Genomic DNA, 26,560 nt, shown 5'->3' with positions numbered 1-26,560 from the left:
AGATTAGTTTTTCACTCTGCCATTGCCCGTTGTGGATGGATGCAAAGCACCCTACAGCATAACCCTTGCATTTAATAAGCACTTCAGCTTCAGAGCAGAGGTTGTGTCCAGTGCTGCAGAACTGTGCCTTGGTGTTGTTTGTGCAGAGCATTTGACAGATGCTCATCACTTGCGATGTTATCTGGGCTGTTTAACATGTCTAATAATTCCACCAGGCTGTTGACTAAAATATTCCTGTTCTTTGATGCACCAGCTCTAACTTGTCTGCTATGAATTCACACACTGAAGTTGAAATTACTTCTAAAATAGTAAACATGAACTTTGGCCATTTCTTGCTCTGGGATAATTCTAGAATCGGTTCCTTGGTGTGCACAAAGTGGCTTTCTGTAACCTGTAGCTGTTTCTGTTCATCAGGACAGCACACAGTGCACTTTGGCCAAGCTATATTAAACAAATATGACATGGAATTGAGCATCTAATCTTCAGTTGGGGCTGATCTTGTCTTGACTGTCTAGGAGTGCACTTCAGTTTTGTGCAGATTGTTTTTGGCAGCTTCAAGGGCCAACAAACTGGAGATTTTAAAGACTGCGTTCTGTAGCATGATAATTTTGTTGGAGTTACTGGAAAAGTTTCTTTCAGAGCTGTCTTCCAGGGTAAAATGAAGTGTAGCAATTAAATAAAAATCTTTAAGGGTACTGTCAATAACAAGCAAGAGTACAGTGCTATGCCCTGCCATAGCAGTCTTACTTGATTTACTTGGTGTCAGCCATCGAGGTGACCATGTACAGTCTCCAGTTTGTTTTCTGAGGCTGCCTTAATTTCTCTGTATTCTCAAGCTCTGACATGTTTGGATAATTGGAGTTGACTGGCAACAACAAAACACCAAGTATAGAAAATAAGCCATGTTTACTGTTCCAGACTTTGTTCCTTTTGCATTTCCAATAACTGTTGAGAAATAAGCAGAAAGTTAAGGGTGATTTCCCAAAGCAGCATTTTTTGGGGAAGAGATTAGATTTCTTAATGCCTTCTAGAAGCTCCAAAGGAACCTGAGACCCAGTGGACTTAGTGGTCCTTCTTACTTCATGATTTTAGATGAGGATGATATTAGCATTTAGGCAGTCCTTTGGGGCTTTTCTTGTGTAAATTAGAGTGGCTGTGGATGGTTAACAGTGAACAGCAATGGCTGCTCTCTCCAGGTGCCTATGGCATAGTTAGCTGTTTGGTGCTTTGGTGACAGAATTAACACCATGTGAGTGATGAATGTTGGCAGATCTTGATAGCAGTTTTTGCCTCTACCTGTAATTCATGAAGTGGGAGCTCTTTTTACCCATTGCTTTTGTTTGTCTCCCCACGTTTATCCCGAGGCTCAGTGGTGTGGACTAGGCAGGTGAGAAGCAGGTGGGGGAGAGGTCTGGATATCTGCTTACAAGGCCATCACAAAATGCCTGTTGAGTGGCTCACTGCAAATGCAAGATTCTGGAGCAGGAGGAGTCCTGTCCTCTGTCATCTGGGTAAAACGTGGGATCCTGGGAGGTCTTAATGTGTGGGCTGCAGCTTGAATAAAGCTGTTGGGGCAGTTTAACTGTGCAATGCTTAACTTCAATTAAGTTGTCAAGTTTAGCATTGCTTTAGGCATTAATAGAGTTTTACTCTCACTTAAAAATCTGGTTTAGTAATTAACCTCCATTTTATTCTGGAGTTCAGAAGGTGCTCATTTAGTGCAGCAAATCTAATGTCATGTGAATTAAAACATGAAAGATATGCAGTAATGAGAAACTGAAACAGGGTAGTGCAGAAATTTGATTATATGCAGTTTACAGAGAGCTGTGCTAGAAGCTGCGTTCTTAATGAGAAGTGTGTTAAAGGCACAGTCTTGCCTCTGCACTTGCAAGGTTAAGGGATGTTCTGAATTAAATTGGGAGTTAGTAATGGAGCTGGTATTTGTCATGTTGCACACTGAGTTTTTGTTGCACTGAGGTTTATTGTACAGCTTTTTCTGAAGTCTGGACGTGGGATGGCTGTGACTGTACAACTACCAAAAGGTGCGAGGCATGTGCAGGGGCTGGGAGGGGTGTATAAAGATGAAGATGCCCTTTTCTGTTCTAATGGAAGTTTTCTGTTCCAACTCCAGCATATTCTGCAGAGTTTATTGTTGGAGAGAGGCACAGAAGGTGGTACATGAAGGAGAATTACACCTGCAGGCAGCAGAGTTGCTTCACAAAAATTGGCCTGGTCTTTGTGATTTAGTTAGTAGAGCTCTTCATGCTGCTGTGCCTGTATTTTACATCCTACCATAGCCATTAGTGTTATAAAGTCAAGTCCCCAGCTCCTCTGGCAAGGGGACTGTTTAACTACTCCCGGCACTGCATACAGATGGGTTTAATTTTCCTCAGAAAGTGTCAGTTTATTGCGTGTATGTGTGGGGTATGTGCCAGCTGGTAAGTCCTGTGCTTTTCAGGACTGGGCTGCTGGCATCACACCAGTTCATACAGGCTGACTTGCCTTTAGATATAAGGTACAGGTTCTCAAACAGCCTGGAAAACTGCACCAGTTTCTGCTGCCCAGGAGTTTTGGGTGACTGCAGGGATAAGGGACAGCCTTCTCTTTTTATACTGGACACTGCATGCACAAAATGCTGATTACACATCTTTTTTTGGACTGTGAACCAGATGCTGTGTAACAACTCCAGTTTAGAACATGAACATTTGCAGAGCAATGCTGTCTTACTCTTTTGCCCTGTAATGTGTGTTCTCACTTTAAAGTGCACTTTTACCAATTATTTGTCATTGTCTACTTCAGAAAATGTTGAAGGCGAAGATGCAGAAGGCTCAGCGTTTTTCCAGTCACCACCTCTCTAACTTAGGTATGTGAAATCAGAGGCTTCTTCTTTGTTATCATTTGAGTGATTTAAGGTAAAAAATAGCTTCTTATCACTTACTTAGCTGCTTGATTTCCAAGGCAGTAACATGGGGTAAAAGTTCACCTCACGAGTGTCAGAAGGACTCTGCACTACGTGGGTGTGGTTTTGTGCTACACCTGATGTCTGCAAGGTATGGCTGTGCCCAGTGCTGAGAAGGATCTGGGCTCTTAAACAGCTGTAAGTAGAGTTGGTTTATCTTGCTGATTCAATGGGAAAGGACCACACATGCTCAAAATAAAAAGTTTTCCATCTGCTGACAGAACCGACTTGTGCTACAGCCACACAGTTACAAGACCCAACTCGGGAGGATTGAGAAGCAGACTGTGGGCCAGACTCCTCCTGCTGTGGCAGCTTGCAGTTATGCTGGGTTGGATGGAACTTAAAATCATGCTGCTGACCTTATAAAAACATGGTAGAAGTCATGTGTGAGTTGCACGGTTGCTGGCCTGTGGTTGTTTCTTTGTGTGCAGTTGAACTTCACTGTCTTAAAACCAGCATTCCAGCAGAAAGTGTGACAAGTACCATGCTTACAGCCAGTGACACCTTTACCAATGAGTGCAGTTTGAGGACTTTGTGACTGATTCTTGAAATTTTTGACATGAAGGAGAAGCATATGCCTGTGGTCTGTTAACCTGCCAGGGCTCTCTTCTTCAGCTTTATGCTTACTCCATAGGAACCATGACCCAAAAATACAGGCTCACTGAGCTAATCATCTTACAGCTCAAGCATAGTTTAGTTAATTCTGTGTAATAATTTACTGCTGTCAGCTCTACAGCAAGAGTTATCTGTGTGCAAAGTCCTGGTTCACAGCAAATACCATGTAATGCAGGTGAACACTAACCCCTCTGACTACAGACTAAGCTAAACTGTCTTAGAACAGGTTGGCTGTTGTCTAACAGCACATGTGGCTGCTCTGTCTGCTCCGCTGCTGGATGGTAATGTCTTTAGCCAAGAGATTCTGAGGGACTGCTGGAGTCCTCCTGCCACCACTGAGGCCTGGAACCGTTTGTGTTGACTGAGGCTGTGATGGCCAAGTCATCCTGTGTTAATCCATTTTCCATGGAAGACAGAAAACGTAGATAAAGGATGAAATGGGGTTAAGTTCTTCCAGTGAGTAGCTGCTGCTGGTAACTGTGGACTAGTTTGACAGGGTTCACATCTGTGTTAACTTTCAGAAGACAACATGAAGCTATTATGCAGTTACTACCCACTCCAGGATCTGCACATCAATTAGGAGAGGCTGCTTACTCATGCTCCTCAAAAGTTGTGCCAAAATAGCTATTACATTATGTCAGAGCTCATATTTTTGTCCTGAACAATTAATCAGAATATAAACCTTGTTTCTCCTCAGCAGCTTTGAATATAGACCTACAACTTTGATACAGGCTGCTTTCAGCTGTACTGGTTGAAGAGGGCTCCCCTGTTGTTGACACACATCAGGGAAATGGTGATGAAACGTGACATTATTTTGTCAGCAGTATATCTGGGAAGCTCCAACAACACCATCTTCTGTAAAAAGCTTTTTTTCTATGTGTTATGACTTATTCTACTGTAACACTTCAGGTCCCTGCTCGGGACATAGCGTCCCGTGCTGCTGGTAGGTGCTGTGTGAGCATGAGGGGAGGTGGTGGGCTGCTTCACAGCAGCTCAGCCATCTGAGAATAAGACACGAGAAGCAGATGGCTGCAGGGGGAAACAATGAGGCAGAGCTGTCAGCATGATGGGATGGAGTCCTAGCACACCCACTGCCTTGCTGTTGGCAGAACCCTGCTCCTTGTCCTGCCCAGGAGCGAGCTCTGGATGGACTTGGTCGGGGCAGGTACACCTGGAGGTTCCTCTGAGGATCTTCCTTTGCAAGTGGGGTAAAGCACTGAGCAGTGCTGGAAAGTTGTTGGGAGAAATGTGGCATTGTTGGTGACCATCATCCAGCTTTCCTTCTCGAGCATCAGAAAACTGTGGCTCTGGATCCCAGCCCTGTCCCCTTGGGTATTTGTGGTGGCTCAGTATGGCCCAGAGATTCATGGCAGCAGGGCCTTGGACAGGTGTAGGGTCTCAGGTAAGATGTGACATGGCAAGGAAGTAATGCCTGTGGTGAAGTGACAAAACCTGTTGTAACGAAAGCAGAATATTTGCTTTACTGATGCTTGTGGTATAAGACAGGAATGTGGAGACACATTTGTCTCCTGATCTTCCAGGCTGTCCTCCTATAAGAGCTGCCTGATAATGCTATTCAGGAGCTCCTTTTGCGGGAGTATTTGTACTGTGCAGCACAAAACTTGAATGAGGATTCTACAGAGAAAACAGTGCCATCATACTGATGGCCATGCTAAGCTCTGTGCTGTAATTCTTGATCTCAATTCACAATTTTTTGTCTTTTTTTTGTCTTTTGCCAAATACCTTTAATGCAGAGAACATTATAACTCAGAAAAGATGGTGTATGATAAAAATAGAAGCACTTGTTCCAATTCTTCCATATGTTAATGGCTGGATTTTCAGGCAAGAGATTCCAGTAAGATGTGCCAACAGTCTGAATACCTGCATGTGCCGCGGCCCTCTTTCCATGAAAAAGCTGTTTGGGTTGGAGACAACGGTGAAGTCATTGGGAGTGTTTGGTATCTCTGTGAACTGAATCCAATTCAGTGTGATTTTATTAGAAGAAATGAAGTATTGTAATTCCTGAGGTACTTGCGAGGTTCTTGCTTTGGAAATCCTGTCTTACTTCCATTTATTTCTTCTCCATTGGAAAATCATGAGTGTGTAACTTCAACACACTGCAGGCCATCTGGAAATAGCTGAAGCAGGCTAAATTACATTTGATAAAAACTTTTCAAAGACCCTTTCTGTGGGGAAAGGGAGGATGGAAACCTGGAAAAAGCTTTAATAGGAAAAACAGACAGATTAGGGTTCAATAAATCAGAAATTATGGTAATGTTTTCATTCAAAGAAAATGCACAGGCAGAGATGTTAGATGATAATTGAACACAAATGCTGAACCATCAAAGTGGTCCCTTGCCAGTGGCTGTTCTCTTGGTTTATTCTTTTTTCTACCAGTTAATGTATATGACTTCAAGATGCAAACCACTTTTCCATCATTTCACAAGATAGCTACCTGGATTAAAATAAAAGTAAACACATGAAATTAAATAATGTGGGTTTGTAGGGAAAGTAATAAGCTTAAGCAGGTAGTTAACACGTGGATTTGGTTGCTCAGGAAGCTGTGGAGGTAGACTGTACTGGAAGTCTCAAAAAGATTGGGCCGTTTAATGGACAAACCAGACACTGAGGGCAGGTGGACTGGGGTTGCTCTATCCCTCAGTTAATGACTGTGGATGCTGGAGGGGAACAGACCACAGAGAGTAGCTGGGCTTGTGTCCTTTCCCACTGGAGACAGGGTGCTGAACAGGACAGGATGTGACTGCCTCTCCCGTGCATTCTCCAGCACCTGGGTTCTGGTGAGAACCACTCAGCCGAGCTCTGGTAGGTTGGATGTCTCGTTCCTTCTTTCTCTCGTTGTTTCAAACCCAGGAACAACTCGTCAAAGTGTGGACTAATGAATCATTGCAAGTGCTTGATGTGTTGGCAGCTCCTTGCCACCCAGCTTCACACTCTGTTCTGCTGCCGTAATTTTAAGAAACTATTGGAACAGTGCCCTCCTCCCCCAAAAAAGTCTATCCAGAGATCTGGGAAGTAATGTATGCAGCCCTCCCCCAGTTTATTTGTACCAAGCCATTTGGGTAGGCCTTGGTGTTAGTTTTAGCTACAGAGCAGGTTTTAGTCAAGGAATCAAAATCTTGGATATACTTAACTCTGAGAAGGTAATTGAGCCAGCTATTCCAGAATTGATGAAAACAAACTCATCTGAGTTGGGAGAATCCAGTCCAAGACACCAAAATCTCCCAAGTCCATAAGAAAGAGTTTTGCTTTACGTGGGGTATTAGTCATTATGCTGTCAGTCATGTTTGTTAGTTTGATCTAGAATTTATTTAGCAGTCTCTCCTGCCAAGCTGTGTTCTGTATTTATTTTTGCAGGTACAGGTGACTTGTTTCTTCTCCCAGTGTCTTAGTTTAGATGAAAAACTGAAATCTGTACTTTCATCAGCTATTTGTCATATTTTATTTGACTCACAAAGTCCATATCATGATGTAGTTCAGTGTACATGTTAAAACAACTTAGCCCAGTACTTCTAAAAGGCTGCTGTCTCTGGGGAGCAGATGCCTTGTGAGGGGGATCTGCTTCCCTTGGTTTGGCTGAGGGCTCAGTAGGTTGCATTTGTGCTTTCAACAGAGAAGAAATAGGGAGTTATGGAAGTGTATGGTCTTCTCCTTACTGGGCACTCAATGAATCTTTGGTTTTTCACCCCACATCCCTGTAACACCTTGACCCTTTGCTTTCAGCAGCAGACCACAAGTCACACTGCAGGTGAGCCTGGCCAGAGGAAGAGTTTCCATTTTACAGGGGGGTGAAATCAGGGACAGTGTTTCATCTGGAAGCTGGGAATCAGGCTTTCCTTCTAATCCAGAGGAACAGTCCCCTTCTCCAAGAGCTTAAACCCTTTTCCAGTATTTGAAAAGTTGCCTGCTCGCCTCTGCTAGTGTTCCTGCCTTTTATTTTCCTCCATTTCTGCAGTGTCAGGAAGAAAAAAATAAATCTGTAATCCAAGTAACATCCTAAATATAGAAGTGCTAGTTTACAAATGAGAAATCTTTCTGATGGCTTCAAAATGGTTTTGTAATAAAAGGAAATGCATTTGACACTGCCAGAATTTACAGTCCCACCAGAGACTTGTGAAAGAACTGCTATACCAAACAGCCTGGGCTGGAATGGAGCTTGTTGACATGTAGGGGTTACTGAAGGGTATTTCTGGCTGTTGCCATGAGGATGGCTTAGCAGGAAAAAATACCTTCTCTGCAACTACTGTAGGGCCTGTCTGTACCATCAGTTTTATGAAAAAGCATTTTAATAGAAGGTGGTTAAAGAAGGAGGCTGCTTTTCAAAATGGGTACCAGAATATGGCCCCTGAGAGCCAGGAGGAAGGGGTTATGAGCAAGTCTGGTGTGGGTGGTACAATCTAATACTGCTTTTGGCTGTTTAACCGAATAAAAATCAGTTTTGCTGGAGTCCCTGCAACTTTCAGGCTTTATTTTTTTTCTCTGTCTTTCTTTCTCCAAAATCTTTCAGACTTTGAGTCTCTCATGTTCACTTAAAATTGCAGGAAGGTGTCACAGTGGTCTTCAGGTGCTGTCAAACACAGAGACCATTCTCAGCCATTTGATGAGGTTTAGAGGTGAATGGTCTTACTCCATTTGACAGCAGTTATTTACAGCTACATCCAGGGGTCCAGCTCTGTTTGGTACTTAGAGGCACAACCACAAAGGAGTTACTGAAAATGCGTAGTTTGCCACGGTTTCTGCTTGTTCTACCTTTGGAGGCACTGTCGTATTGGGGAGAGAGGAACCTTCTACCCCAGCTTCCCAGAGTGTCCAAAAATAAAACGCTATGGGAGGACTTGAAAAAATGGCTGATGCTAGAAGGGAATAAAAAGTCTGTAATGAACTTTTCTCCTACCAAAAGTAGTTTGCGGCGTGAAATAAGATGGCTAAAACAAGTATTGAAATTTGATCAATAAAATTGTCTGTTAAAACTGGGGATCTAATCATTGTCTTCAGATGAATTTGCCATCTTATTCATGCACGAGGCTTGCACTATATTCTTTTCATCTGCAGGCCTCTTAAGGGCTTTACTGCTTGCCTGGGAATCCTATGTTGGTGCATGATCAGAGACTGTAATGTCATGGTATACTGAACATCGAGGATTTGCTTAAATGTTTTGCTAAAGATGAGTTCCCCGTGCTGTGACAGTGGTTCAAACAGCAAAACCCCAGTTTTAAAGCCTTTAGTTTTCATCCACGTTTAGGCCTGTGATTGTATAACCTGTTTCTGTGGGTGGTGGGGCTTTGCTCTGTCTTTTGCGGTGATTTTAACGTGAGGGCTTCTGCTGCCCTCACACCAGTGGCTCTTGTTTGAATCCCCCCTGTGCTAGGGACCACCAGGCTCTGCTCCTCCTTGGTACGCAATGAAAATACCTCCATGAGCTCTCAGAGATGTTTCAGGTTACATAAACCAGGATTTAAAATAGTATCTTTTTCACAACATTTGGAACACGTGTTCGTGAATATAAATTTTCAGCGCAGTGCCAACAGAGTTAGTTTAACAGATGCAGAACTCTGTTACTAAGAATAGTTTCTACAGTTATCTCCCCACACAAATTTTCTCCCTGGGCATTTGCTATGTGCTTATCAACACTGCAGAAGATCATATGCATGTTCTTTTTTTTTTTTTTCAGAAAATAGTCTGCAAGCTTTCTGCTTTCAGAAGCTATTGAAAGCACGTTCTTCTGAAGCCACACTGAGTTTCAATTGATGAATCAGAATTCTGCATGGAAAGATTTGGGTACAAACACAATAAGAAAATTTAGCAATACTTTTTTCTTGCTTGTGGTTTTTTTCCCCATTCTTGCTTTCACTTGGTAAACAGCAACACTTGCTGGCAAGAATGGGAATAACAGATCAATCTGCTTATTTTCAGTTGTCGGATTGTTGTGTGTGTCAGTGATCCAGCTCTTTTCCAGCTGTTAGCCAGTGAGAATTTACCTGGTGGGGAGGAAGATTTAATGTCTTGACAAAAGATGCAGACTCTTCCCTAGTGACATTCAGCCCATAAGAGAACCCGAAGTCAATTTCAGATTTTATTTGAATGAAAGCAGAATTCTTGGAGTTTTCCCACTAAAATGAAACTCTCACGAGTTAAGCAAAGGATTTGGTCACCAGTAAACTCAGGAAACTATATTTAAACAAGAAAGAAAGAGTTAATTGAAGGTTGCCTGTTCCTCTTTTGCTAAGCAGCAGGACTTTTGTAGGGTGTGAAACTGTGGTTATTAGCCAGGGTTAATGGGGATTGTCTCGTTCATTACCATACACTGTTAAGAGCAACTGTTGGTTCCTCTGTTCAAGCAATGCTTCTGTTGCCAGTGCTGTCAGGAGATCTGCTTCATTTAAAAAAAACAAAGACCTGGGCTTGGTATGTTAGTAGCCATTGAAGTGGAACATAAAAGAAATACAATAGGAACAACATACTGAAAAGAAACACGGTTTTTAAGGTAGTCGAGTGCTTAATTCTTTTGTAATCAAAGAGAATTCAAGTGCCCACACACAGTAAAAATATGGCTGGGGAAAAGAAAGTGTCAAAACTAGCAAAAAGGCTTTGGGTCTGCTGAAGTAAAGGGGAAAAAATGAGGGAAAGTATAAAAAAAACCCCAAACCAACCAACCAAAACAAACAAGAAAACCCTCCACCAAACAAAAACACCACCTTGTTTTGGTGGAGGTTAAGGAACACAGCTTGATTGCCATGATGTCCATTCTGTGTCCCACCACATCTGACAGGTGTCAGTGGAACATGGAGGTTCTGCATCAGGTGTGAACGCTGCAGAATTACTTGTCTTCTGTCTGCTTTGGTGTCCAGTAACTTATGTATAATAAGTTACAATTTTAGAGAAATGGTGGTGAGGTTTTGCATCTCTATTTTTGTGCATGTCTTAAGTTCTGTTGTTAAGATTGCATTGTTTCTTGTATGTGGGACAGCACAGTCCTAAATCTTTGGACGATCAAGGGAAAAAAAGAGTTTCTGTGAAAGCATGTGGAACAATGTGCATGGCTTAGCTTGGGAGAGGGAACCCTTTGCCTGTGTCCTGTGAACATCACTGCTGGTGCGTTGTTGCTGAGCTATAGGCAGAGCTGGATGTGCTTGGATAACTCTGAGGCAAGTGAGCATCTGCTAGAGTGGACACAGCTCTGTACTTTGGGAATAGCAGGGGATAAGCTTCCCTAGTAACTGAGTTTTGTACTTTCTTTTATTGACCTTGATAATAGCTGTTGTGAAGGTTGCTGGGATTGGTGGTGTGGTCTGTAGTGTCAATTCTCATCTTCCAAATTCGGAGTTCAGTTCGTTGGCACTACTGGCTGTGGTAGGTCCAACCTCCCTGGGAGTTGTCCCTTCCCCACCCTGCTGGTTTCATAGAAAAATCGATTTTTCAGCAATTTAAAACTTTTTCCATAGGTGGCATTTCTTTCTGCTCTGCTTTTACAGGCTTCAACATTTGTGGTGCAAAAAATCTGTGCTGGGCTATTTGCAGGATTCCCTAAACAAGGAACTACTGCTCTGAGTCTGGCTCTAAGTGTTGCAGTCCCTTTCCTTGCATAAAGACCACCTGTGTGGTTGGATTCTGTGTGGATTCATCTCCTACGGTAACTTTAGGGTCAGCTGTTGGGAGAAAAAAACATAGCTGGGCCAAGGAATCTGGAGCCTGCTGTCATGTACTTCACTTGTCTGTACCTGGGGGCAAAACTGATTCCTGAAGTTGTGTAGGACTTCCCCCTTGAAACAGGGAGTAGGAATATGGGGAGGCAGAGGAAAGCTTGGGATTTTCCATATTCTTGAGCTTAATTTAAGACGGTGATTCAGCCAGCCAAGGGAGACAGTTTATCTGTTCAGCTCTGGTACAGGCGTTGCCTCTTCTTTTGCCAAATACCTTCGAGGATGGGAAGAGACAACATGGTCCTTCTGGAAACCTGAGAAGAATTTTGGTGGTTAAAAAGAAATAAAATAAACTTGAATCTGCTGAGTCTGTGCTGCCATTTGCACTAATAGAAGAGAGTAGGGATTACAGCAGAGTTCAAGAAAAAAGCCTTGAATCTATGAGTATGTAATTTTAAGGAAGCCTTTTATTTCTGACTGATCTGTGTGCCTTGATATTTTTTTTTGTCTCCTGGAAAAGGCTACTATGTGTGGTTTGTCCATCCAGCAGCTGTGGTAACCCTTAACTCTAGAGTGCTGTGCTGTAGGTCTGAGATAAGTGTTGAAATCTGCATGTTTGTTTCTGAAACACGACAGAAATGTAATAATTTCTGAAGATCAGCTATAGATTAGCAAATACTTGGTGAGTCATATCTTCCCCTTCCTTTTTTTTTTTTTTTTTCTTAAGCATGTCATAAACGTTTAGGAAAGCTCATTCATCCCAGATAGGTGTGAAATCAATCTTTGATGCATAGGGTTGTGACTCAGGGACTGGAAACAAAAAGGCTACTTGGTGTAATATCTGCTGTTGTGCTCTTGCCAAATGCCTTGAGCAGAGGGGGAAATCTCTTCTGCTCCAGTTTGTTTGGGAGATGCTTTGAAGATTATGGATCTCTTCCATATAGCAGGCACCCAATTAACTGTGATTAGGAGTGTTGTAGGTAATAGCTCTGCTATGAGGATGAAGAGAAGATGAGAAAGATGAATAGCACAGGATGTGGAGGTATTGGCTGGATGTGTGAGGGGAGGTGATGGGGTATTGGGAGTCTTGTTCCACGGGGTACAAGACAGCAGGGGAGCGTGAGACATTCCGGCCTGGAGGAAGCTTTTTCGGGAGGGTTTCTGGGGCAGGCGTCAGCAGCTGGCTGGGAGCTGATGTCAAGGTGAGTTTCTGCTTAATCTCCTCTCTCTGGCTTCAGTCCCTCTCTTTGTTGTGTATGTGCCTTTGGCTCTTCTGATGGTATAAGTGGGACTACATCCCTACAAGATCCTTAGGTTTTTTATGCAGCACAAAGAGGAACTCAAAGCCTTTAGAATCTGTCTGTTGCCCATTCTTTCTGGCTTGAAATTAAGTATGTCAAATATATCTGTAGCTGTGAGAACTTTCTTTATCCTTCCATGTCCATCTTCTCTCCCCAGGATGCTTCCCATCCCTTTCTTCCCATACTTGCTCTTGAAACATGGAGCTGGTTTTGTCTGTTAGTAAAGTGAGCTGGCTGCCATAATTTCCTACATGTTCTTAGCCTTCTCCCTTCCCACCTTGGAAGTCATTATTCCAGATTTGTCTTGTGTTATAGCACATCTGCTTCACCTTCCCAAAGCTTTTGCTGTGTCCAACAGACCGCATTCCATGATTGTTATGTTTGTGAACCACTTCAAATGATTTTATTAGGGAACTGTGCTGTAAGTTGAGAGATGGCAGGGAGTGGGTGTTGTGTTTTTACAGCTCTTGGTGGCACACGGGAGCCTCTTCACTGTTTTCGGTGGATGCCAGGTACTCCGGAGCTTGCTGTTCTAGGAACAGATTCTATCCAGCCTCTTGCAGCTGAGGCTGATGGAGCAGTTCTCAGGGCTCTCTTGCATGCTGAGTGTGCTTGAGCAGTGTTGATGTTCCTGTAATTGCACTGGGTGGACAAACAGGCTGCTTATTGCTCCTGTGATTGCCCAGGAAATGTTCTGTCAACTCCACCCTTTCTTTCCTGATATGTAGCACATCCCACTGATCCAGTGGTGAGCTAAGCTGGAGAGGGGAGCAGAACACTGCGTGAGTCATCTCACAAAGCTTTTGCAGCAGGTGTCTGGCTGAATCTGCTTAGCCACCTTTCTTAACTCACAGTCCTTTCCTGCCCCATTTCTCCAGTTTCTTTGGGTTGTTGTTTAACAAGGGGCTCTTATAGAAAGAGACTTGTTAGCTTACTTTTTGCCATCTGTCTTCCATTCTTTCCCTCGAGATCTTTAGCTTGCAGTGCAGGGGATAAACTGGCAGGTATAGATGATCTTGAGATACTTTGTGCTGCAACACTTCTATGGCAGCATGGCATAAAATCAGTTTCATTCCAAGAAAATGAGGGGAAAGGATCAGCAGAGCTGCACCTGGGGAGGAAGGAGAGGGAGGACTCCCAGATACAATGCTGTTTCAAGTCAAACTTCGTCTTGGCCTTGTTGCATCAAAATGAATCGACCATTTCATACGGAAAAGATATTTCTCCTTCCTTCGAAGGGAAGAAGAGATCCACAGTAGGAAGTGGTTGGGGTTTTTTTATCATTTTTAAAAAAGACAAACAAACCCTTTGGCTAGCATCTATTGTAAGGACTGCTACTGTCTCCTGGCACTCTTCTGTCTCCTCTCATGTTTCTTATGTTGTCTGTCTTCTATAATTAAAGTTTTTCAGGACATGAGTGGTCATGTTTGCTATTTGTGTGGTGCTGTTTGTACAAGATGCTGATTGATGTTGACTGCCCCTGTGCACTGTGGCAGTGCAAACAAATAATTAAGTAGCAGATAGAGATTTGGTGTATATATGAGTGAATATGCATAACCCCCCTGATATACTGATATGGAAGGGGAAATACAGACAGAGCCTTAGGTTTTGTGACTTTGATAAATAAACTGGTTTTAGGTAGTGGGACAGTGGGTAAAATACCCAATGTGCTCAAGGGAATGTGGCAAAATAGAAGCCTCTGAGTACGGGGAGCTGTCAGGAATTGCAAGTCATTCAGCAGCTGCTTTGTTTAATATTTTGAAATGTTATTGTAACTTTTAATGCAGATGGGCAAACTTTTACTCATTTAAACAATTAATTTTATTCAAATGTGTACAATAGAGTGTATTAATGCTTTTGGTCCTCATCAGTTTTTTACCTAGTCAGAAAGAGAAAGCTGTAATAGGGTCTCCAGCAAGTCCATTTTGACGCAAGTCCACTCTTCAACTCCTCCATCACTGGATAAATGCTGTATGGTTTCTTTTCACAATGTAAATATTTAAAGGGAACATAACTTGTCGGTGGAAACCATCTAATTAAAAGTATTAGGAGCTGTGTTTATTTATAACATGTATGAATAATTATTACTCAAAGTCTGGGTATTATTTTCTTGGGAAGTCCCTCATTAGAAACTCTGCATCATCAAGGGTGAACTGCACTGTTACTTAACCAGTTTCGGTTTGCATCTGGGCAGAGGCGTCAGAAGACAACTGCAGAGGCAAAAGGAACATGCTGTGAATATGAAAGCAAATTTTCCAGCATCCCAGCATTTTTCGTAATTATTTCTATATATATGTCTGGAGCTTAAACACGGTCAGCACTGAGCTGCTTGAGTGGTGCAACGTTGCGTGCGTGGAGTGTTGCTGTGGGTGGTGCAGGGAGGAAGGGGGACAGCGGTCAGGGAGCAGGGTGTGCTTCCTCTGCTTTGTGCCAGTGCTGCTGAGCATCTCTGGGCCTGCCATGTACCTTCTGCCAGACTGCACTCCCTCGGTGCAGCTCTGCTTGGATTATACAGCCAAGCATTTGGCCCCTCTCCATTTCTTTTCGAACAGGGACCATTGTTTGCACTTGGACAACAGTGGCTGTGTTTTCTAATTCGAAAAATGCCTTATAGAAGAGGCCTTTATCATCATTCCTGCTTTGCAAATGGGGAAATAAGAGAGAAGGGAGCAGCTTACCCTCAGGTGATGGAGACGAGCAGCAGTGAGGAACAGAATCCTTGTCCTCGACAAGTCCTGTAGTTATTTCATCTGATGTTAGTGCCATCAAGTAAAACTCTCCTGTGAGCTTGTAAAATACGAGTTTATTGTAAAATATTTCAGAACATGAACAACCTTTCCCTCCATGCAGCTAGAGCTGGATTAGTTGCAATTACTGGTAATCGTGGCCTTAAGGTACTGGCAGTGATACTCTGACAGGTAGGGATAGCTCAATAGTGCTGGAGCTTTGAGCTGGAGAGACCTGGCAGACAACACCAGCAACAGCAGGCTGCATCTCATCCTTCAGGTTCCTGGGAAGGGAAGTTTCTGTACTGTCTGCTCATGTCTGGGTCTGGGAAGTGCTCTTCTCACGGTCCCATGCACAGAGAGTGAACTCTGACAGCTCACTCCATGAAGCTGCCATTTAGATTTTGTTATGCAACACTTGTCCTTTCCTTGAACAGAAAAAACCCAAAAGCCTTTGGGGTTTCTTGTTCTTACTTTCTCAATTCTTCAGTGCTTTCTTTTTCTACATTACTTCCCTTTCTTTAAGATCTGATGGTTAAGTTCTTCCTGGGTTCATAAATATTCATCTCTTGTCCCATCTGTCTATCTCTGCATACACCCTGACAAGTATTCTTCCACCTTTACTACAGTGATACTCTGTTGTGCTCTCCACACTTTTCTGGTCCTGTCTTTCTTTGCTTCTTACCTCACCTGCCCTGTCTTTTTCATGCTGCTGATGCTTCAGACTCCCCCTGTGCCACATCCCTTGGGATTGTTCCTCATACACCGCCTGTGTCCTGGCAGCTTCTTTTCTGTATCTGTTTTTTTTCTTGCATTTTCCTGTGCCCTTCTCTCCGGAAGGAGAAGGCCTCTTGTGCTACCTTCTTCCTTTTGTGCTACATTTTCTTCTTTTCACTTTATTCGCTGTCCTCTCCTTGTACTGTTGAAAAAATGAAATTTCTGTGGCTTTATGCCTAATAGCCAGATCTTGATTCTTTGTTTTTTCACAGTATAAAGGAATCCCAGCTGTACCTCTCTATAGTCTTTTGTACAGCACAAACCTGAGGATGATCCCCACAACGCTTGTTTTGTGAACTTACTTAATTTGTGGTGCAAAGGATAGGAAAATAATACAGAAGCAAAGTATGGTAGTGATAGTTACCAATTCAGCTTGCAGGACAAGGAGAGGCTGCTTTCTGTATTAAGAACTTTTTGTTAACAAGTGGAAATTGTAAAGATTTTGCTAACTGTCCACTTTTGAGACCAGGTTAGGATGGGAGAGCAAGCACTTGTGGCAGGACATGAGTTTGTTTTGTGTTCAGGGTAGGGTGACAAGTGATTCTGACCTCTTTGCCACTTTTTTTGTTTTATTCTCTGTTTGCTATCCATTAATCCTTATGTCCATGACCCAAACTAACCATAATGTGTGCTTTGTAGCTGTCATCTCACTGTGATTTATTTCTGCCTATTTGCTCAGAACTGTTTGCTTCTGTGGCTAGAAGTGGGATAACCAGGATTTAGCATGAAGGCTGTACTGCATGATGCCAGTGATGTTAAAGCCTTGCTGTGCCTCTGTCATGGAAGAGGAGGAATTCAGATGTGGTGACTTGAATTTGCATGTTCCCATCATACAGCAAAGGAAAACTGAATTGGAAGTTGAGGCTTGATTGCATTTTTCTATTCTGTTCATAAATTATTATTTCCTGTCCACCCACCCCCTCCCTCCCCAAAACGAATTGACTTTAAGCGGAGTTGGCTTTGCATCTAAGAGCTGGGCTTCTGAAAAATGCGGTGGAAATGAATCAATTAATGCCTTATGAACTTAATCATAGCAACATCTCAGTTGTTCCACAATAGCAGCATTTTTCTTGGTTTATGCAACCAGTAGCATATGACAAAACTCTGTGTTTCTAAAGGTGATCCATATGTTGACATGCTTCTGGAACAGCAGTACACTTCATGTTATTTTAGATTTGGTCAGCCATCAAGCAGAGTGTTTTCTGATAGTTTGGCAGTTTTCCTGAATCACGTGAGATTGTAGATGCAGGAACTGGAATATAACCATGCAGAGCTCACAGGAGAGAAATAGCTTTGTCCAGTGCCCTGCTTCTGTCTTGTGTGAGAAGCACCAAAACCAAAAAGGTGTATTTTGGAGCCTGGTGGTGGTGTGTGTGCTGTGAGCACTGGGAAGCCTAATGAAGAATTTGTCTGCTAAAAGCTTGTGCTTTCCCCTCCAAGTGTTGCTGTTGATTTAATGAAGCAGTCTCCTTGCAAACTCTTGAATTGCTCATGCCCCCGTGATCGTTGTGGCTGCGAGCACATCGCTTTTTGTTATTATAAGAATATAACTTCTGCTGTCTTGGCTGAATGTGTTTGTTCATCAGGTGCTCTTAACAAGTACTTTGTGGATGTATCCTGCAGTCATCTGTCCTGGTTTTCTTTATATTTAGGCAAGGCAAAGGAGCTGTACAGAATACTGTCAAGACTGACCAAGGGTGGTCTGAGCCGTGTCCTTTGAGTCTCGGAGTTCTGGCCCAAGATCTTTAAACAATGATTTTTCTGTGTGGGTACCTGAGTCCAGCTCATGGTATCTGCAGCCTGTCATCCTGAGTGTGGGGTGAGGGATAAGAAAGACCAAGCTGGAAGGAGGAAAAGAGAGGATAGAGACAGGCAGGCAACTTTATCTTGAAGCTCAAAGCCTGACTTAGTGAGGTGATGTGAGAAGTGGGGGCTTCTGTAGGATTTGCTGGCATGTCTGTTTTCTACATAGAAATTAATACTTGTGCTGTAGTGAGTGACAGTGCAGCTGAAATCAGAGGCAAGTGCTGGGGCACTGGAGTCTCCCCTCTCCCCACCAGTGACCAGTGCTCTGTGCTGTGCAGAAACTGGAGAGCTCATGAGTGTTTTCTTCAGAAGTTTTGGGAAGACTTGCTGTGTCAAGATGTCTGTGCCGATGTCTGTGCAGGGTCTGATGGCTTGAGTGACACTGCCACATGGACTCTGTGCTTGAGTGGCTCTGACCACTGGCCAGATCACTGCATGTCTGGGGGCTTAGTCACCTATTAAATGAAGTTTATGAAATATTTTTGTTTTCTTTTAGTTAATCAAACAAGGCTCACTAAATTATTCCAAAACCTATGCAATATTGTTTGTCCTTAGTCCAATAGAAACAGTTACTTAAAAATGCTTGGAGAAAGTGTTTCTCAAGATATGCTCTGGTATTTCTGTTGACTGAAATTGCTTATTAGCTTGGTGATACAGCAAGGCTGCTGTCTGGAATAGATTGTCTAATATACCCTCTACTGCTCTGCTCAGTCAGTGTGTGTGTGTTTCCTAAGAAATGCTACAAGAAGCACAAATATAGCTGGAGCACCTAGTCTGGAGTCAGGGATAAAAATAAACATGACATTATTATATTAGACTTGGCCACAGTTCTGACTGGTGGTGTGCTTTGATAACTTTGACATCTAAGATTTTTAAGCAGACTTTAAGGTTCACAGGCTTTGGTAGTTTGGTGGATAAGCCTTTCTCAGTCCATTTTCTTCTTTGATGTTCTTGTTTTGGTGTTTGTATCCTTCTCTGAAGGCTGCAGTTACAGAAAGCCAAGGTTGTGCTTTTCCTTGCTCATGCCAAGGTGGCACTTAGACACAATGCCCCAACTGCCAACTTTTTTTTGGTACGGCAAGGTCAAAATTACACAGACCTGCAATCAGCTCACTCTGCTACCTTACTAAAGCATTTTTGTAGCTCTCCTACCTCCCTTCCTGCACTAAAACACCTAAATTTAGAAACCTTGAAGCCCAAGACTGTGCTGTGAATTTGCCACAACTCATTTGGTGTGCATTATGCCCATTCAGAGTGTTAAATGGCAGTTCTCTTTCTCTTGCTTGTGTTTTGGGAAGCCATGGATAGCTTGCCAGCAGAATTTGGCCACTGGGCTGCTCTGGGTCCATGTCACTGCTATTATTCCCACTGCTATACTAATAGCTGTATTTATATTTGCAGTATCACCAGCTACAGCCTTTCTATTTTAAGAATCCCTGGCATGCTGTAGCCTTTCCAGAACATGATTTTCACTCTTAGGGAAAATGAAAGATGCATCCAACAGAAAGGAGCAAGCTTGCAGAAGTTTGGATGTACATCAAGTTTCCTTGGGGCGTACCTTAAGAGAAATGATGGCTAGTTATGAATTATGACTGCTTGAAGATTTCTGTCACTTACAGAAAACTAACAAGGAGAGATTCTGACTGAGTCTGGTGAATTTTTTCCAATGCATTTACACTAGTCAAGTACTTCTGTTTTCAGTTCTGAATAACTATTAACTCAGTATTGCGGATTTGTCACTGATACTGATGTTCAGTAAAGAAGGTGCTTCTCCAAGCCATAATCTTTTCCTAAACTTGCTTAAAGGTGATAAAATTGTTCTGGGACACTGACACTGTTGTGGAATATGCTGAACAACCTGTGTGTGTGTGCATGTTTTGGGTTTGAGCAGGAGAAATGCTGAAGGTTGACTCTTGTTTCAGGGGGAAGAAGGGGAGTTCAGCCACTTAGTGTTCCTTTGCAGTCAGATTTGATCCATTAGTGTTTAAGGAAGCAGTCAGGAAATTTGCTGCCTCCACATGAAGTTCTGTGCTTGATGAGGAGAGGAGAACATGTGTAAGGTTTCAGTGGTTCCTTGTTGGCTTAGCTAACTGAATTTTAGTAGTTGTCAACATTATTAAAAGCTTACATGATACCTCTAGTTAATTCTGTTAAAAGAGTTTGGCTGGTATAAATGTTCAATCTCTTAAAATTACAATAGGTCAACAGACAAATTTACAAGGATTGATAAAGAATTTAACAACAAGGGCCCAGAGAATAAATGACTTGTGTAGAGCCTGTGTAGCAATACATGCACAGAGGAGTTACTGAAGAGTAGCAAGAGTCTTGTTGCAAATATAAATGTTCTTATTGATCTTTCCAGTGGGTGATGCAGTGCCTGGGCCACGTCATTCTTGGTCCTGTAGCTGAAACCTTTCTAACGTGGATGAACAAAACATTTTAAAGTATATGGTAAGTAAATTAAGAGACAAGGATTAAATGTCACTGTTTCTGGACCAGAAATAATTTGGAATAGGTTGGAAGGGACCCCTGAAGGTCGTCTGACCAACCCCTTGGCTTAGCATACACAGATATCTGACCCCGTCACTTTGCCCTTCTAACAGCCCCAGATCTAAACTGTCTTGGCACTGAGCAGCCAGCCAGGAACCAAGGCAGGCCCACTGATTTCTAATGTATTTCCTTTTTGTCAGAGGGCTTAGCAGTGCCAGGGCTGCGGGGCTGCTGCCTTTCCTTCCGGCTGCCAGCGCCGGGCACTTCCCAATGCACTTCACTGCCTGGATGTTCTGGGTTTCAGAACATTCTCAGCTGTACTGATAGGTACATTGTGGGTGGGAAGAGTTTGTTTCCTATTGAAGAAATTAATTGCTGGTAACTTCCCACATTCTTCTTTCTCGGTTTTGTCACTGAATATTTTCCAGGACCTGGGGGTTTTTTTCTGGTGGCAGTTTTGGCTGGAAAAGCTATAGGCTGTTTTTCAGTGCTATTCAGTCAAAAGCAGCTAATATTAAGAGGAAAGCTCATTTGCATTTTCAGAACTTGTGGATGATTAAGTTTTTGGTAGCAGAGATTTTTTTTTTCTTTATTTAAGTGCTGACAAAATATGTGCATGTACAAAAGCTGTGTTTGAGTGCACAGAGATTAAGCCAGCTAAAAATAGCGTCTTCTGTGACCCTGCTGGAATTTTCTTTAAGCTTGGAAACACTGAAGTGTGTGTTTTGTCAGATTTGAATCATGAACCTTGAAGAAGAGCTAATGACTTCTTATTTCTCACCCCTAATCTTCAACTAGAGCATTCTTTATGTGAACAGATCAGTCTGAAACTGTACCTCAGGCTTCACTTACCTTATTTAACTTTGCTTACTTGCTTTGTTCATTGTAACATTTTTTTCTGCTCTAGTTAGCGTGTTTATGAAAATCATTATTTTCAGTCCTTATTGTCAGACCCATGCGAGCTGTGCAATTGTTGCTGGGGGTGACAGTTCCCCAAATCTGCCTTATTTTCTGTTGTACTTAAAACCAAGCTTTTCCTCTTGAACATCTTGTAACTCTTATCCTGATGAAATGTGTGGCTTTCTCTGTTGCTCTGTCTTGTCTTCCTGGCAACTTAACAAACACTTTTTAGCTGGGACTAAATGATCTGCTCTTGGGACAAAAGCTGTATGCTCTGCTCCCTGTCCTGGGAGATCTGGTTGTATGTAAGGGATGGCAAAGCTCTCATTTGCTTTTGGGGCTGAGATTCAGTTCTGGCCTTCAAAAGTGTTCCCAGGATGTGCTGCACCCAAAGTGGCTAGGGTGCAATTAGCATTACCATTAATTATGTTTTACCAACAAAAGAACAAAAAGTGATTAAGCCCCCCACCCCCCCCCCCCCCCGAGTTCAGTTGAAATTGAAATGTTCTGGTAGGAAGCAATCATAATGCTTTGCACGTCCCTTTTTGATGCAGATTTTCTTTCAGCATATATTAGTATTTAAACTATAATAGATGTTTTGGTAATTGGTTGAATCCTTGCTTCAAAAAATCTTTTCTTTAAATTTGTCTCTGTTTCTGTGTAGAACAGAATTGCAAAAAATAAATTCCAGTGCTTGACTAGCTCTTGTTTGGCATGAAGTTGTAGAGCACTTAAAATTCCTCATACAACAGCTTTAATTGCTTGCTAATCTTGCCTAAAGACTGGCTGAGAATGTCAGCTCGGTTCTCCTGTTGCTTATTCTCAGTAGCACAGACTGCAAATGCTTGGGGAAAATGTACTGGGAGCATTTACTGTAGAACATAGGTGACGAGGTATGGAAACACTTGCCTAGAGGTCAAACTGTTGATGTTTTAGTAGTTGGTTATTGATCTCTATCAGCAGCTTGACAGTTGTATGGCTTTTGTAGAATGAGTTAATAATTTCTTGGTGTGATGCAAAATCAACGCCCAATTGACCCGAGCCCCCGAGTGTGACCCCCGTGGCAGGGGATGGTATGAGATGCTGCTCCCAGCACGTCTGCTCTGCTCCACAGAGCCTTCCTCGATGAGCAGCTCTTTTGGACAAAGCCTGACCCATAGCTGTGCCTTCCTCTTTTCTTCCCGCATTGTTCTGGGCTTTGATGAATGTGTTGGTGCTCATGTTGGTGGCTGTTCCCTTTTTTTAGAAACAAATCTTACCCGCAGTAACTCTATATCCACAGTGAGTAATGGAGAAATCATTGCTCGTTAATGATTCACTTGCAGGTTCCTGTATTGCTCTTGCTCAGTCACTGGTGTTGCTGTTGGCTCCAAAGTGTTGCTCAGCCAAGCACTTAGACCTGCTCTTCATAGTTTCAGTAGGGTTGTTGTAATGACAGGATGGTGGGTGGCTGCCTTTGGTTACTGGTCGTCTGGTCCAAAATATATCTCTCCAGAGCTGGTCCTGATGATGCTCTTGGCAGGATTGTAGAACTTCTGTGCTGTTGAACCTTGCAGCTGCTTAAAGACATCTTTTACCCGTTATTTTTTTGTTAGTTTGCAAAAACTGTTGATGGGTATTTGCTGCGTATTTGCTTAAAGACTACCTCATGATTTACCTGTCCCCCTAGAATGCTCAAAAGGTTAAATACTAAACTTTGAATTTCCATTTTGAACCTTATTTTCAGGTGAAGTTCTCATCCCAGCCTGTCTAAAGTGTTTTGCTTTCTGCATGCACACTTGGTGATCCACTTCCTTGGGAAATGCCTGTGCTTTGCTGCTGCAGTTATAGGAATGGTGCCTCTAATCAAGGAGTAAAAGTAAACTTCAGCTCTTAGTAATTCAGAAATAGAGTCCTGAAAGATGCCTGGGGTCACAGAGTCCAGTCCTTTGTCCTGGTCGTGCCTGTCATATCCTCCCTAGGCTGATTGAGTTATGCAGACAGAGCTTGCCTAATAATTCAGCTTCCTATTTTGTAACAGTCATTATTGTAGGCTGTTTCATGGTGCTATTGTTCAAATAAACTAAGGAAAAAAAAATAAAAAAGGGCTCACACAAGAACAAGAGGATGCTTTCGCTGCTTTTAGCTTGGTTACTTCCTGTGAAAAGAAACATCTGCCATGCGATGCTTGGGATCATTCAGCAGCAGTCAGACCAGTAATAGAAATTAATAAGCTAAAAACCCCTAGAAGCTTTAGGATGTGAAAAATGTGAAAATGCTGTGGCCTGACTTTTGACTATTCAGCATCTTTTTTTTTTTTTTGTGTTCTTGATTCTACTCACCTTCCAGCATGGGCAGCCAAAGCCCGGCAGCTCTGAGTCATTTTCCTGCACCATTGTGCAGGATAACAGAGGCCCTGGGCTTAGTTGTGCTGCAGTTCAATCCAAGATTGATATGAAACCACCCAAAAGAAGGAAGGGGAGAGACATGGCCTCTTCTTGGCCGTGGGCATGAGCATCAGAGGAGCAGGAGGCTACAGCAGATCCCAGGCCACAGGGGGTGTGCAGTGGGAGGCTCCATCAAATAGAGCATGGCAGACTTGGGGTGATTTGGGACCCAGTTATTTTTATTGCTTTCAGAAGTTCTTGTAATTGATTTGATTATAGAGAGGAAAAGCAGAATTTTGTACCAAAAAGTAGTTCTTGTAGCTTTTCTCTTGTTTCTTTTTTCTTGCACAAGGGGAGGCTTTCCTGCGGTCATTCTCTTCACAGCAATGGCTTCATTCCTTCTCCATTTTCTTCCTCTCTTGTTGCCCTTCTCCACTTTCTCTTCCCCACATGCTGCCCTTTCCCTCTGTCCCACCTGTTTGCTGCTGGCGCAGTCGGGGCCGGCGCCGTGCCCAGGAGCTGGCAGAGCACCTCTGCCTCCCTGGATCCATCAGCTCCGGGCTGTCTCCTGCCAGGGAGCTCAGACCTGCCTCTGCCTTCCAGTTTGTGCAACAATGTCTCTGTCCAGTTTTATTTTTTTAACTGAACTCTCAATGTCGCAATGAAAGAGCACCAAATGTGATTTTTAAACTTTTTTTGTGAGGGAAGCCCCTTCAAACAGCCTGAGGTTGCTTCACATTGTATCACAGAAATTGTTCGAGAGTCCTGGGCCTAAGCTCATATGGGGAAACAGCCCTGGATCAATGAAAGAAAACATTCAGCAATGTGCATTTTATGCAAGCATTTAAACTTTTTTTTTTTTTTTTTGGTTTTGTTTAGTAATAAAAGGAACAAAGCTATTATTAGTGACCATGGGCTTGGGAGTTTGCTAAAGCAGCAATAGTTACTCATCTGTTTTCATTTGCAGAAGTGTTCTAACAAAGGCAGCCACAAATGCAGCAGCGGGGTTAGGAGGTGGATGGTAGGAGTGGAAGTGCAGTTTCTGGAAGCCAGTGCTTACTAAGACCTTTCTGTCTAGTCTTGATTCTGGGGCCATCAGGAGCTCAGGTCCCAGGGAGCACTTGCCTTGCCTTGGATTGAAACGTGGAAGGATGAATCCCCTGGGTAAGTCCTTGGTCCTTTTTCTTCTCTGAGCTGCAGCAGAACTCCACAGAGCAGTTGTTTCTCCTGGTGCCAGCCGGTGTTGTGCCTGCACATCAGCTCCTGCAGCTGGCTGGCAGAGATGGAGAGCAAGCAGTGCTATGTGATCATTTTGGTTTAGTTTTCCCTCTCTTCTTCTGGTCCAGGTAGGAATAAAATGGAGAAACTACCTGGCTTGGAACCACAAAAACTCCAATATTTTCTTGCTCACTTCTTTTTTCTTTTTCAAACCAGCTGAACAGGCATGCACAAGACCTTTTGCATGTGCCTTCATGTGCAGCCAGCTGGGTCAGGGTTTGCTCCATGGCAGATGCCGTGGACTGCAGAGCTGACTCTGTGCGTGGTGGGATCCATGCTGCCTGCAGGGGCAGTTTCCTCAGGTGCAGCAAGGGCAGGCAGGTTTCTGGCTCAAAATGCTGTGGCATGCCCAAAGATTCTATGGGAAATCAGAATGAAATACTCCTATTGATTTCCTTGGGTTTGGGACCATGTCCCACCTGAGTTCTATTGTGATGTGCTGAATACACGACTGAATTTAATGTTGGAATTAAATGCTCAGTGAGAGTTGCTGTCTAATAATCGCAATCAGCCTCTTTTTCTCCCCAATCCTGCAGCAGTTAAAAGTCTGATTTGCAATTTGAGTTTACATCCTGAGGTTGCTATGACAAATACCTCGAGAAATATCTTGAATGAGTAACAAATTTCAGGAATTGCTGTTTGCCCAGATGTCTGTGTGCCAAAGATAGAAACTTAAACCCATGGAATTTCAGAAGACCTAAATGGAAAGGAGAGATGTGAAAGGAAAACTCTTGCTAGTGCATAGAGGATTTCTTGAGACAATTGAGCTACAGCCTAGAAAGTTGCAATTATTTTTCTAGTGTCAGAAATGATACTGTCTGTGGTTTTCAGATAACAGATCAGCAAGGGAGGAGTGATTGAGCTGCTTTATCGTGCTGCTTACAGAAATGTGACATTTAGCACGATAATTGAATGAAAGGTTTTATCTGTATTTACGGTTGTTAATGGTCAGAAACTGCCATCTAAGAGGACAGATTATGTAATTTGCATTAACGTTGTAAATACATCTTTTTTTCCTGGATTTTATGCAAACATTTTCTTAAAAAAAACAAACCTTCTCTCTCTGCACTGTGTGAAATAATATTTTGCTTTCAAAGATGCCAGACTTTTGGAAGTAGACTGATACAATAAGACAGTTGTCACACTTGGTGATATTTTTACACATGGCATGTTGGAAGGCTCTTTTGATTCTTAGGAGTGGGTTATTAAAATTTTTCACCTTCCAGTTTTATTTCTTTTAATTGTTTTGAAGGTTTTGCAAGCACAGAAAACAACGTAGGTACAAAAGTTTGAAATGACCAGGCACTAAAGGGAACAAAGAGACCTTCACCTTATTGAACAAGGATTCTGCACACAGAACTCCAGTTTGCTTGGTTTTCCTCCATGGCAAACAAATTTTTGAAGTTTGCTTTGGCAGGAATTCCCACCACCATTGTGTTAAACAGAAATGGAAGGGTGTTTCCAAGCTGCACGTTTCTTTGTTGCCATGCGGAAATGCAGTTTTAAATGTTTTCTGTAGGCGCTTCATTTTGTTTTTCATTTCCTTGTCGTCTTCCCATGCATCTATAGCTCCCCAACACCACTGGGAATCATAGACTAATAGATTGGATTGGACTGGAAGGGGCCTTAAAAGATTATCCAGTTCCAACTCCCCTGCCATGGGCAGGGACACCTTCCACTAGAC

At 42.8% G+C, this 26,560-nt stretch overlaps 1 protein-coding gene across 8 annotated transcripts in view; it reads left to right on the top strand.

Annotated features, from left to right (window-relative positions):
* MITF (melanocyte inducing transcription factor) overlaps positions 1-26,560 on the top strand; it is a 101,500-nt gene that overhangs the window by 14,205 nt on the left and 60,735 nt on the right. The window contains exon 1 of one of the 8 annotated variants that reach the window (XM_032120481.1): positions 2,800-2,863. The exons of 5 other annotated variants lie outside the window; for them this stretch is intronic. The gene's annotated coding sequence lies outside the window, so the exon portion shown is untranslated. Of the gene's footprint in view, positions 1-2,799; positions 2,864-20,207; positions 20,294-24,740; positions 24,763-26,560 lie in introns of those variants that run through there. 2 more of the 8 variants (XM_032120482.1, XM_032120483.1) reach the window with 2 other exon arrangements.

The sequence above is a fragment of the Corvus moneduloides genome, chromosome 11, assembly GCF_009650955.1.
Source record: "Corvus moneduloides isolate bCorMon1 chromosome 11, bCorMon1.pri, whole genome shotgun sequence".
Lineage (NCBI taxonomy): Eukaryota > Metazoa > Chordata > Aves > Passeriformes > Corvidae > Corvus > Corvus moneduloides.
The sequence above is the reverse complement of the archived record's forward strand: the minus strand, read 5'-3'. Positions and strand labels throughout refer to the sequence as shown.